Here is an 11,334-nt window from a genome sequence, read left to right as displayed (position 1 = left end):
ACACTGTCTTTTGTGAAGCGGGTAGCCTCTAGCTGGGGATAAGAAGTCAGTTCAGTTTATTACTATTATTATTATTATTATTATTATTATTATTATTGTCTTTGCACAGCTTCTAATGCTGGAGATGTACTACGTTGTTAGCTGTTCACTACCAGTAAACTAAGGTAACACCCCTTATTTTTCGAGAACCATCCGGAGAATTCGAGCGGTTCCAAGCAGTGCTGTTTTCTGCAAGTGCGCCACCCTTATTGCAGCCCCTATTTGTTCCATGTACTTTTCAAGATATTTACTCACTGTTCCCTGTGCTCCGACAATTATTGGTACTACTACCACCTTTTTCAGCGACAACTGCTTAACCTCCCAAGCTAACCTATTATATCTATCGACTATCATCATCATTATTATTATTATTATTATTATTATTATTATTAAAACGGCGAGCAGGCAGAATCGTTAGCACCTTGACCGCTTTCGGGGTCAATAAAATAGGTACCAGTTGAGCACTAGGCTCGATATAATCGACTTACCCTCTGCTCTAAGCTTGCTGGCGTTGTGTAAAAATTTGAAGCCATTATCATTATTATTATTATTTCTTATACAATGTAAATCCTATGTATGTTCGTGAGTTAGCTTCTTACTCGAAGTTCGTAATAGAAATATTCTTAAGTTTGTTAGAAAACAGCTACAGACGTCCACTAGGCTGTTTAATTTTATTCGCTTCCAAATATTCTGTATTGGCGAATATAAAATTTACACACACATACTTAAACACATGTATATAATATATAAGTAAAGACGTATATATATATATATATATATATATATATACACGATATTCTTTCTTTTCTTCGTATACACATACACATACACACTCCCATTTACGCATCAGGATAAAAACTGGATGCAGATGTTAGCAAACGTACTAGATAGAAATTGGTCTATTTAGTCGTCTGCCTTCAGGTCAGTTAGTTCTATTCGATTATGTAAAATGTGTAGGAATCTATAGAATAGTTTTAGCTATTGTTTTCTATAAACATGATTATATTGGTAGTTGACAAAAACAAGGTGCAGTGAAGGAAATTTTCATCATAGTAGATGAATTTTAACATACTCATGCTCTCATGTATATATGTATGTATGTCATTATTCAGTTGTTTCAAGATTTCTTGTCAGTACAGAAGGAGTTGGTTTCTAACCTAGATCCACGGCTCCTTCATTGGAATTTTAAAATCATCAACAACAACAGTGTATTTTTGTATATATGTATGCGTGCAAATTTGTATGTTTTGTTTTATGTACGTATTCTCATGCGTATAGTTGCATGTCTAGACATACTAATATATACTTAAGTGATAAACTTCTGGAAAGTTTTACAGATTTTTACAGTGATGGCTTGGATCTGTAGTCTTCGAATCAGCTTTCTCCTTTCTGGTTTTGAGAAGCTAGGCAGTGTATTACATATCCCAGTGTCTCAATAATTATAGGCATAAACCTGAACTTGTAATCTGCATAGAGTAGCTGTAGATTTCTCAATAGTTCAGCGTAGGTATTCTCCTTTTCACTGATATTCAGCTTTATGTTAATATCCGCTGGGCAGCTGATTTCCACAACTCTTTTCGCTGATCTTTAATGTATGTATGTATGTATGTATGTATGTGCGTATGTATGTATGTATGTATGTATGTATGTAAATGTATGTATGTTTCTATCTATATATTATTTCATTCTTTTCTTTTATTCTTTTATATGTTCTAATCCAAAGGCTGTGGCCATGTTGGGGCACCACCAGTATTATCACTTTTTCAATGGCCATTCATTTTTGATTGGCTTTTGGTAAAGGAGGGAGTTCAACATTGTTGTTACGGTTCTAGTTTCTTGCTGTGATGTAAGTTCATCTGGGACCGCGGACAGCAGGAAGTAAAATTGTTTCTTAAAAACATCTATTCCTACTGAAAGAAGCCCTTCGTTTATATATGTATATATATATATGTATGTGTCCTCGACACATACATAGATATATACATATATAAACGTATTTTAAATGTTGCATGGATCGATTGTCACAATGGTGTAAGCATATCACTATGACATGCCTGGCTAATAACCTTCATCTTCCAAATAAAAATAGGAAATACTCCCAAATAACAACAAGAAGTATAGCAACTGACCAGCGAAAACATACCATCTACTTACATTGCTTTGTGAACCCTTAACCCTTTAGCATTCAAACCGGCCATATCAAGTCCAAACATTTCACATGCTTTATGTTCAAACTGGGTAGATCTGGTCTCTCACACCTACTGCACAATATCATTCTGAAAAATAAGCTATTACATCAACGAAATCTTAAAGCTACAACACAATGCATGATTAATTTAAAACAATGTGAATAAATATTATATTTGATTAGAGTAAGATGAATGCTAAAGGGTTATAAAAATCCATTACAAAGAGTTGACGCACTCAGTTATTAAGGCTCTGAATACTAGACTTTGTACCTCTGAACTTTACCTTGTCAAAGCAAAGGATTAAATCCAATAAACCCCAAAATATCTGAACTACAAATACACCCTGTGCTTACCTAGCCAACGGAACAGCTAAACATACACATTTACTTACAAAGCTCTACATACCTGGATAAATTCTAAACAATAGAATAACCCCAAATTTAATCAATAACAAATTTTCCAAAACACCTCTCCATAACAATCCATCCTAAAATCTAATGACCACCTCACTCAAACCCACACATCCAAGGAAGTCTTCAACTCAACAGAGATTATATAAAGCCAAGATTAATTTTGATGCATCGCAGTCTGACGATAGCGTAACTGGTTGAAACTTCGAAGTACCTGTCAATATTCTTTTTTAAAAAGAAACACACTCAGGCGCACGCACATACACACGTGCACACAAGTATATATCTACTTATCTATTCATTTGAGAAAGGTTGAAAAATATAGGCCCTGAAACTTCAGCTCCAGTCTTTGTTTGTCTTTCATGGAGCTTTTCCTGCTTTTAATAAAACACATTTATTTCTAAGCACATTTCAAGAATGTCTCCTTATGGAACGCTTACAGAAATCTTAAACATTTTAAACATTGGACTAATCTAATCGCGTTTCCTTACACATTGTAATTATCATATTCAGATCCTTCCTGACTGAAAAGGTCAAATAATTTTTTTACTGTTTCACTTATTTGATTTTATTCTCCTCGACCAAAAACAACTAACAATAAGAATGATTTTTTGAGATGTTCTTAAGTACACGAAATTCCATAATTTTTATTTTGGAAGAAAAAAAAAATGAATTAACATAATTGGAAACCTTTTCAAATTTTAATTCCTAACAACCAATGATTTGGAGTAATTAAACACTGATTTTTCTGTAAATGTCATGCTAATAGTAAAAGTACCAAGGTTGATCTGACATTTCTCACAGACCGAATGAATATTTTTCAGCATTATCTTGAAAAAGATAACTGCTATTGGAAAATTGAAGGAGGAAAGAATTAATAATGACCAATTAAAAATAGGCAAATTAACAGATTGAATTGAGAAAGGGCTCAGAAAAAATTCTACTTAAGCATATTGTCCTTAAGCAAATATTTAAAGGGATCGCCAGTGTATAAGATAATTCCATATTGTTTAACCGGATATAACAAAGTTAATTTTCATTGAAATATAATGTTGGCTTTTACCTATCTGGAATTTGTATACCTATTAAAAGGACATTTAAATACATTTAATGATGAAATACATTTCATCTCAGAAAAGTTTGCGTTTTATGTCTCTGGAGAAATATAATTTAGTCCTCTTAAAAAAATTTTTTTAGACAATATTATCCTTCTTTGTTAACAGGTCCCAACAGATCTCATTTCTGTTTAACATAAACATATCACAAAGTCATCTACAGCAATCATAGTCTACTGCCAATATATTGGGTTGTCCGGAAAGTTCATGCCGATTTTTAGTCGCTCATGTTCCAACGAATTAGAGCACGCCAAATTTATCGATACATATAATATGCTTACATTTCCGGTTAGCGCACACTTCAAACTGTCTCTTCTTGAGAAAGAAAGTTCAAAATTACTTAATTCATGTCAATTTTGCATCCCTATGCAAATGAAAAATTATAAGGTGTATTTTAGACACTTTTTTTTATTACCGTAAAAGCAAAAATACTTGCAAGCAACAAAAAATATATGTCCTGTGTACGGTGAAGGTGCTTTAGCTGACAGAACTGTACGGAAGTGGTTCGCTAAGTTTAGAGTTGGTGATTGTATCCTTATTGATGAAGAATGCTCAGGCAGACCCCCCTCCACTTCAGATGACGATCAAATCAAGACATTGATTGAGAATAACCCGCAGAATTGGCAGAAATTCCATAAGCACTTAGTGAAGTTTGAGTGCTCAAATCGCTACGATGTTTGAGTTCCGTATAGTCTGAATGAAAACAATATTTTGGATCGCATTTCTATCTGTGATTTGCTGTATAAACGCAATGAAAATGCACCCTTTTTAAAGCAAATTGTGACAGGTGATGAGAAATGGATTGTTTACAACAAATGTTCAGCGAAAAAGATTCTGGGGTAAGAGACATGAGCCTCCTTTAGCCACCCCAAAGCAGGTCTTCCTTCTAAGAAAGTTATGCTCTGCATCTGGTTGATTGGAAAGGAATCCTGTACTATGACCTGCCAAATAAGCAGTCAATCAATTCTGAGATGTACTGCTCGCAACTGGAGGATCTAAAGGCAGCAATTCAAGAAAAATGTCCAGAATTGGTGAACAGGAAAGGTGTTGTTTTCCATTAGGATAATGCCAGACCTCACGCGTTTTTGGGGATTCGTCAAAAATTGTTACAGCTTGGTTGGGATGTGGTACCCCACCCGCCATATTCACCAGACGTTGCTCCTTCGGATTTTCATTTGTTCAGGTCCTTGCAAAATAATCTCAATGGTAAAAATTTTGATTCATTGGAGGACATAAAAACCACCTAAATGAATTCTTTGCCAAGAAACCACCAACATTCTGGGAAGACGGAATCTTTAAGTTGAAGGAAAGATAGAAAAAGGTTGTGCAACAAAATGGTTCATACTTAGTTGAATAAATAGTCAATGGCATAATTTTGTTTTGTCTTCTAATTTCCCTTAAAAAATCGGTCTGAACTTTCCGAACAACCCAATATATCTTCTTTCATGGGTTATCATCATTAAACTAATGCATTAGCACACAGTATTAATGAAGAATCTTAAAATAGACTGTTAATCTCTTTCCAACAACCTATTTTAAAAAGTAAGTTTTTACATATTATGTAGTGCAGCTGACAAACTTCGCAAATACAAAGTTTTTATTTCGTAACCACGTGGTTTTGCTTCGCAAATACGTGTTTTCTGGTTCGAGCCTATGGCACGGTAATTTGAACATGTGTTTTCTACTATAGCCTCTAGTTGAAGAAATCCTTGTTAATTAAATTTGGTAAATGGGAACATGTCGCAACCCCGTCAGAAGGCCCATTGATGTTCTTGGTTGGTAGACTTAGCTTGTCACAAGACTTAAAATCATTAGTTATTCCAAATATGACTTAGCGGAGTTCGGTTTGTTGCAAGCGTTCACGTTTGATATCTACTCTTGAGATAACCTACTCGCTTCTTCCTGCCACTGTAAGAGTTTCTGAAAATAGTCTTAGGCACTACTGTTCATCCTATGACTAAGCTATTGAAAACAAAAGGAAGAGCCAGCTGCTCTGAACATCGCTGACAGAAAGGTTTACATTAGTAAAAACACACTACTGCTTGATGCTGCAGGGTTCTGTGGACAAATTGCACGACCCAGTCAATAATATTGATGAGGAAGGAATGATGCACGTGTGAGAAGAGACGTTGAGGTGATAATGTCCAAACTGCAAATGAAAGAGATGATATCTGTACAGAACATAGCTGAACTGAAACAGAACAAATGGACATATGGCCTCCTGCAAGAACAGCGAGAGGGGGAGATGTTTGAACTAGAGGATGTTTGAACTAGAGGATGTTTGAACTAGAGGGAGATGTTTGAACTAGAGGATTTCAAAAGACTCTCTAACTAAAGCGGCAGGGTTAAGAAAATAATACGTATGGGAGACAGTTAAACGAAGGGAGTTATTATGAAGGATGTTGTGCAAAATGAAGCCCTTTCAGTTCGGTTGCAATTCTTTATGAGAGTGACACACAATAAGCTTCTGTGTCTTAGATATATTAAACAGTGGAGCTTCAGTGACATGACTACTTGCCATCAGTGAGGCGGTTACGCTTAAGTGAAGTATATTAGAACAGCGAGCATGTCATTCCATAAAGAATACTTCTGGTGTCTTAACCAAGTCTTGAACATTGTTGCAGGTACACTAAAACAACAACATATAAAAATAAAAGTAATGAGAATCAATACGAAGTTGCATTTTATTTTTAACAAGAAGAGCAACAAAGGGTAATGCAAGAGTATAAGGAAGCGGAGGCCATGATAGAAATGTTTTAATGGCTTGAATAATTAGAAAGTGCAGGCGGAGTTGAAGGAAGCTCATATTTCCCCAAACAATATTGTAATGATAAACATAATCCTGGTAGTTGATAGTACTTTGGTGGAATGATATAGAAAGGAGGAGCATGTGAAAGAAAATTTTAAGGGCTTACAGAATTTCTAGAGGGGCAAGGATGGCAGTTAAGGTAGGAAAGAAGAAATTGGAAAACTGTAGAAGAAAAGAGAAAGCGTTCCATTATGAATACGGCCGAGTCATCTGAGAAAAAGACTAAAGCTACAAACGAAGAACAAGTCTTCAGCGGGTAAACTGTTTGGTGGAAGCAGCTGCCAGAGTTTGGCGAAGTAACTGCAGGGATAAGCGATTAAAAACAAAACCAAAACAGGCGTGCTAAAATGTGGAGTAAACTAAATAGAATATTTCTGGTGGTTACTCAGCACTGTTGCTGGGAAGCGATGTTGCGGAAAATACCGAATACATGATTCACACTATAAATATCGATAGTTTCTGAATAACAGTTTCTCAATTAACAGTGATTCCCATTGTAAATCCAGCAAGTTTGCAAAGAAATGAAAAAAATTTAGTTACGATGATACTCAAGCCTTTGAAACGAAGAAAGAAACAATTTATATTTACCGATGATTTTCTTGTTCGATGAACTATGGTTAATAATCGCATGAAAATTATCAGGCTGGTCTTAAATATTATTGCGGTTTTTAATTAAAACTGTAAAGCAGTACATTTCAGTTCGGAATAAATTCTATTAATCGAGATAATAACCATTAGAAGCCACACTTTTTGCCAACCATTTTATTTATTTCAGTATCATATAAATTCTGAAGTCCTGATAATAATGAATTCTTCGAAAACGGTTCGAGTAACTGTTTGGTTGATGTAAACTTCTTTTTGAAGAAAGTTATTGAGATGTTTGAAAAAGTGGTAGTCGGTCGGAGGGAGGTGTAGAAAGTAAGCAGAATAATGTAGGGATTTGTATCCTAGTCAATATATTTCTGCAGTTATTTGTATATGTGGTCGACGTAATTTTGGGAAAGAGTTGCTTGTTTTCCTTGTAAGACATCTCTGCTATTTTGGTTTCGACATGATCTAATAAATAATAGGGGAGGATTCCACTTTCCGACCACTTAACATGAATATATTCATGCAAAGTGCATGGTAAACTCTGTAAAACACCCTAAATTCGTCTGTCATATCTTCAATGTAAACAGCTCAATTACTGAAAGAGATTTCGCATCAAAAGAACAAGTTGAAAGCTATAAGAAATTTATATGGGGAAGAAATAATAAATTTCAAGAATCTGAATGCTGGTATAATTTGGGCTGTCTTTCTACAGATATAATGAAGAAGAACAATAGGGAATAAAGCCGTAGTACTGGGGAAAAGTCTGAAGAAAAATTTAGGATCAAATTTTATATAACAATAGTATTATATAGTTCTACTTTCACCATATAAAGAAAACATAGGGGCACATTATATCCTCCAGATTGCCCCGAAGTACTAGATTCACCAAAATGGCCAAAGAATCTTGAATAAAATGAATGTATTAACTGGACATCAAGTATAAAAAGATATTTTGGATGCCTTTGTATTGTATCAAAGTGGAAGTATGAAGCTATGTAGAATAACAACTTGTAAACAAATTGTGAGATTCATAAAAAGCAAAATGCCACCTGAAAATTATGAAATTATGGCAAAAGATAAGTGGTTGTCGTCGTTGTCGTCGTCGTCGCTGTTTGGTCTCAGATCAGACTTGACAGAATACTCCTTTCATACTTTGCACTAACGATGAACCATGGACACCAGTTATGTCGCCTTATTCATTGAACACTTTGAAGTCTAAATTATCGCCGATTTCATTTGTCGATCCTTGAGTTACATCCACGACACGATTGATGCTGCTTTACTTTTTCTTCTTCACTTTCCACTTACATAAAACTTGCTTTCCCTTTCTTTGAATTCTTTCGGCTTCCCAACGGCTGCGTCAGAATCTCTGATTTCATTTCCAAGTCGAAGCAAATGAATTATTTTTACTCTTAGAAGAGTACCCACAACATGTCGTTGACACTGCTTGCCTTCCATTCCTATCTCGCAGCTGTACTGCCGCACGCATTTCACGCACACACTTTCTTAAGGTTCAAATTCCCTCCCCACTCACTCCCCATCCTGCAATTCGTCTGCTTAGGCAAATCTTTCTACGCAATATCAGCAGTATCTGAGTCAGTTAGGGAGCTGCTACCTAGCTACTTGACCTGCAAAAATTAGCAACCAAGTCTCTCTTAAATTACTCACTGTCGTTTTGAGAAAAGAAGACGGCGCATAATGTGGTCCTGAGTACTTTGCATATAAGTAAAAGGAATGATCACGACTGGAATGTCTTTGATTACAGGTCTGCTACACAATCATCCTAAAGCCAATGCCGCTCTCATAAATTAAAAATAAATAAAAACACAAAAATAACAGTAATGTTAAAAAACTTTATTTGTCCCATCAAATTCTGTACTGGGGATAAACACACCCAAATCGTAGGAACAGAGCAACTGCCAGGCTCTGACTTAGTCGGTTCAAAGAATAAATGCAATTTGTCTATTTATCTTTAATGGTTGAAGTTGCGTTGATGAACAAGGCTGGTTTGAACTACAATATATATGTGCGGGTAGATAAAAAAAAAAAAAAAGAAATAGAAAAACCAGAAAGATAAAATGTGACGATATATTAAACCCGTTAAAGAGAATTAACACGGCAAAGCTATTGAGATACATCCTGAAAGTACGGTCAGAATATATATACACAATAGTTTAACATGCAGTTGGTACATTATAATGATGTATGCGATGTAGAATAGGAAAACAAATACGTAACAAAACTTCTGCTAGCAGACGGGAATAAGCGTATGCGTCAAAGGTACACCGGAGGTTGCCTGCAAAATAAACTTGCTGTCTGCCGAAGATCCGAACTCGATCGGGCAAACCCACCTCGCTGAAGAAATTACGGGAAAGGCTTCCTTACATAGCTCCGGGTAGGCTTACAGCGAACAGACAGATTTCCCGTGCTCAGCTGGTCTGTCGGGTGATGGGATGGAGAGCCAGAAGGGCTAGATTGATGTGTGACCAGGTTATGTAACTACTTGCAGAAAACAGGCACACTGTGAACATGCTTCTGCTACATATCTATCTATCTATCTATCTAGAAAAATCAGATAGACATATATATATATATATATATATATATATATATAGATGGATGGATGGATACATAGATGAATAGATAGAAAGATCTTCAGCTTTATGAGAAACTTCTTCCTCACACCATCACATAAATGCAAAACTTTTCTCTTAATTAATTACCAAGAAGAAGTCGGGTATTTAATTTTAAGCCAGTTCTCATTTAATTAATTCATGCAAAACGGAAGACTTCTGAAGTGTAATGATTTGTAAGTACGTGGTATTTCGTTATGCAACCACAATATACTATAAAGTATATTAAATGTTTCTATAAGGTAATACCTAAATGTGTAATTGCGAACAATTCCTTAATTTTCTGGAATTAAATTAATGAGAAACAATCTTATGTTTACACCGCTTAATATCTGTTGTGATCAGCTTACACCGGTAAAACTTGTTTGACTACTTGCTAACTAAATCTGGTTACGTAGAAGATAATTCATATGTAATTCATATATTTTTTTAAGAACAAATTATTATTGCAAAGTAGCTGCACACTGAAGATAAATAGAAAACAATATATATTTTATCAGACACATATGTAGCGCACTTAACTGGAAAACTAGCGGAGTCAAAACCATATTGTTTATGTCAAGATTCTGTCAGGTAAATCTGATGTTCGTGATACAGTCTAAGATTCCGACGTAAAAAAGTGAAAGTAAATTATCCTAAAAAAAAAAGTAATTAAATTAAAATTATACCTTTCGACCCTCTCCTTTCTCTTCGCTCCGTTTCTGTTTGTGTTGTATCATCGATTGAATTAAGTTTTTCTCAGAATCAATACACTACTAGTTTTATTCAACAAGCAACTTAAGATAGTGTACATGCTTTCACATGATCGCATGTATACACACATTAACAGAGGCATACATATCTGATTATTTGTACATGGGGTCATATTGACGCAGATATAAAGTAAATCTCACACACACATACACAACCCAAGCACACAATTGACAGCACACTCATATGAACACACATGGTGATACATAAACACATGGTCATAACATTCCAGCAATGACCGCAGTTTTAGATATCATTTTTAAGACGCTGGGGAGTATGATTTAGAAGAAATTTGGCTGCTATTTCCAATTGGTAAACCACTCATCGAGTCTAGTAATATCCTAGAGTATATCTAATTGTCAGTGCCCCACCTCTCACAACAGCTAGACATAGGAATGGTATGCCTGCTACAATAGTTCTGTTGATGACACCTGGTTGTTCGTGTATCGTAATACGTCCGTTCATTGAACATTGATCAAGGACTTATACAGTAACGTAGTTTGTTGTTGTTGTTGGCACTCCGTCGCTTACGACGTCGAGGGTTCCAATTGATCCGATCAACGGAACAGCCTGCTCGTGAAATTAACGTGGAAGTGGCTGAGCACTCCACAGACACGTGTACCCTTAACGTAGTTCTCGGGGATATTCAGCGTGACACAGTGTGACAAGGCTGACCCTTTGAATTACAGGCACAACAGAATCAGGAAGTAAGAGCGAGAGAAAGTTGTGGTGAAAGAGTACAGCAGGGTTCGCCACCATCCCCTGCCGGAGCCTCGTGGAGCTTTTAGGTGTTTTCGC

General features: G+C 35.7%; 1 protein-coding gene across 4 annotated transcripts in view; it reads left to right on the top strand.

The window, feature by feature from the left end:
* Positions 1-10,099: 10,099 nt before the first annotated feature.
* LOC106869601 (uncharacterized) overlaps positions 10,100-11,334 on the top strand; it is a 15,802-nt gene continuing 14,567 nt past the window's right edge. For 2 of the 4 annotated variants that reach the window (XM_014915409.2, XM_014915406.2), the window contains exon 1: positions 10,147-10,359. The gene's annotated coding sequence lies outside the window, so the exon portion shown is untranslated. The other 2 variants (XM_014915408.2, XM_014915407.2) reach the window with 2 other exon arrangements.

Source organism: Octopus bimaculoides, chromosome 2, assembly GCF_001194135.2.
Source record: "Octopus bimaculoides isolate UCB-OBI-ISO-001 chromosome 2, ASM119413v2, whole genome shotgun sequence".
Taxonomy (NCBI): domain Eukaryota; kingdom Metazoa; phylum Mollusca; class Cephalopoda; order Octopoda; family Octopodidae; genus Octopus; species Octopus bimaculoides.
The sequence above is the reverse complement of the archived record's forward strand: the minus strand, read 5'-3'. Positions and strand labels throughout refer to the sequence as shown.